General features: G+C 37.5%; 1 non-coding gene across 1 annotated transcript; it reads right to left on the bottom strand.

Annotated features, from left to right (window-relative positions):
* Positions 1 to 200: 200 nt before the first annotated feature.
* On the bottom strand, positions 201 to 340 carry LOC127234003 (small nucleolar RNA ACA64). Its single transcript, XR_007835545.1, has one exon. It is a non-coding gene; the product is annotated as a small nucleolar RNA ACA64 (small nucleolar RNA).
* Positions 341 to 2983: the final 2643 nt, after the last annotated feature.

Raw genomic sequence — 2983 nt, 5'->3', positions numbered from 1 at the left:
CTATTAACCAAAATCTGGATAAAAGGCAGGAGCCCTCAAACAACTTTTCAAAAGTTCAACATTTTAATTAAGCAATGGGGACAACTAGACCCTGTCATCCTTGCTATCTGGGCCACAGCCACCTCCAGAAACTGTGAAGAAAATATGTGGTTAGGACCACTGCCAGAAACCAGAACATTCAAGCAGCTAAGCAATCCTTTCTAGCTCATGGCCTGGGTTTCACTTTCCCCAGCCCTCTGGGATAGCAGGTGGTGATGTGAGGCCTCTATTGGTTCTGAGCAGCAAATCTTAACCTCCACATAACCGTAAAGGCCAATGCCAGGAGTAATTTTCAATGAACATTGACCTTTGAGGCGATTTTTAATAAAATGGATTTTATCGAAGTCTTTTTCCATGATGATTCATTCTAAACCAGAGGAAATTAAATGAGCAAGAAAGGCAAAAAGTTGTCAGGTATTCACCCTGAATTTCTCTTAGAAAAACAATACTGAACTGCACAATCACAAGCTATGGGTCTCACCCAACCTTGAAGATGCCAGTAAGTCAGTGAAAAATCAGAATGTGTTCATTATAAAGGGAAGTGTGTGCCTGCTAGAAAATACAACAACCATTCAAGGTTCTTTGTACTGTATTTGGGACTCTGAACTATGAAAGAATCAACCACAGAGCTCAAATTTCTGTCACTGTCACATATATATATGTGAATATGAATACATTGTGTGTGAGTGTGTGTGTAAACATATATATAAAAACATACATATATTTTGAGGACCTAAGTCTCCAATATTTCACTAACATAGTTGCCTTTGGCAAATATTGATACAGTATACTTTCAGTGTGTACCTCAGTATAGTTATGTCAAAAGCTATGGTCAACTTAATCTACATTCTTGCCTACGATACATTCTTAAGTACAATTAAACAATGTAGTATGAATATGTTTGTTCTAACAACTTTTGTTTCCCCAAGGGGTAAGTAATCATGTCTCCTATACTATTTGTTGTCTAAAAGCCAGGAATAAAACTTATACCAGAAACTGGCCCCTCGTGGACCTTGATACAAGAATGCCTCCTCCAGAACTGACTTTTATTCTTCATCACACACTCTTTAGTATCTTTTGTTGTTTCCCACTCAGAGCTATAATGACTTTAAATAAGAATCAGAGTCCACTTTACCAAACACCCAGATGCATGGTTTGGAACTGAATCCTGAGTAAAACCTGTAAAAATGCTGAGGTCTGCACTAAGCAAAGTTCAGTTTACCTTGAAGACAGCGTAAGTAGAAATGTGGACATTAGGGACTCCGCTAAAGGCCCAGGAAGAAACCTCTGTAATCTCAGACAATATATCATTAATCATTTGCAGATTGGATAAAAATATGAATGAAAAGGGCCATCATGGTGAGTCTCAGACAGACATGAGAAACACAAGAAGAACATTGAGAATAAACAATACTGTAAAAATGTCAAGAAGCTCTACTGAACTGTGCCCATCTCCCAGTGCCTGGTAGTAGGCAAAACCAAAACTGGACACTGGGCTAAGGAGAGTTCTAAGAAAGGCACTGAAACAGCAGCCTAAGTTACTCTTGCAATCTATAGTAAAATATGAGAAGAAAGATATAAATTAAGGAGTTATTAAGAAAAACAAAGAATCAGAATTGTTGACTTTGCAAACTCTCAGCCTACTTGTACTGCCAGGAATAAGAAAAGTTATTCTGAGAAAAGACTAGGTTGTATAGCTGAATGACCATTTGATAGGTACTTTGTATACATGTATTAGTCAAGGTACTTACTCTAAAGGAGCAGGAATGTATGTATGTATGTATGTATGTATGTATGTATGTATGTATATGTATATGTATGTGTGTGTTATATGAAATATATGTATGAAACATGAAATATATAGAATGGCTTATAAGCTGTGGTTCAGCCAAGAATCCAGTAGTTGTTCAGTCCACAAGTGTAGATGTCTCAGCCAGTTTTCAATACACACTGAAATCCAGAATAAGTAAGTTCTAATACCACTGAAGGAACGGACTTGCCAGAGAGAGTGAAAGCAAGCATGCAAAGAGAGAGAGAGAGAGCAAGCTTTATTCTGTTATGTCCTTTACATAAACTGCCAGCAGAAGGTGTGGCCCAGATTAAAAGCAGGTCTCCCACATCAAAGATGTGGATTAAAAGTGTGTCTTCCCACTTCATATGATTTAATTAAAAAACATTCACAGATGTACATAGCCACTTGGGTTTTAGTTAGTTCCATATTTAGTTAATTCCAGTAGTCAAGTGGACAACCAAGAATAGCCATCAAGTAGGCATGTGAACCACAAGTTTAATCAAGCAAGCATCTCAGAAGCCCAGAAGAGATATTGGATTATGCCCCATTGCCAAATGAAGTGGAATTAGATTAAAATATGGAAAATGAAAAAATACTTTCATATTTCTAGACTTCACAAGACAGAAAGAGGTATCCTGTTGTGAACAGGTATTCTCCTTCCAAACTGTGAATGACCAATTAAATGGTCATTTTAATAGACTCAGAACCACATACTACCCTAAACCCAGCAGCACTAATTCTACCTCCTATGTTTCAAACCATGGAGTCATTACAATTTGTGTATGCCACCATGCAATACATTAAGAATAAGGGGCAAGACTGCCCTGTCAATCAGTTTTGATAATCCTACCACCCAGTAAGTTCAGTGCATATAGCAGCAAGCCAGAAAGAAAGGTCTGACCGTTACCACCTACTTGGATTCTTCCCTAACGTTGTATTTGTTTGGATCTGTCACTCCTTTCTTTTTTCCAATATCGCCCTTCTGGCACTTTATATGGTGCCACATGGTTATTTGGGAAGCACATAATGTGCCTGATTTCATAGGTTTACAGCAGCAATGAAATTTGTCTTCATAATAAATTGTACCTAGAATTTCAAGTCTACTTAATATGGGTAAGATTTTCAGTTAGAGAATTGATGCTAGAATGAATC

This window comes from Phodopus roborovskii, unplaced genomic scaffold, assembly GCF_943737965.1.
Source record: "Phodopus roborovskii unplaced genomic scaffold, PHOROB, whole genome shotgun sequence".
NCBI lineage: Eukaryota > Metazoa > Chordata > Mammalia > Rodentia > Cricetidae > Phodopus > Phodopus roborovskii.
Note: the sequence above shows the minus strand (reverse complement) of the source record. Positions and strands in the feature narration are given on the sequence as shown.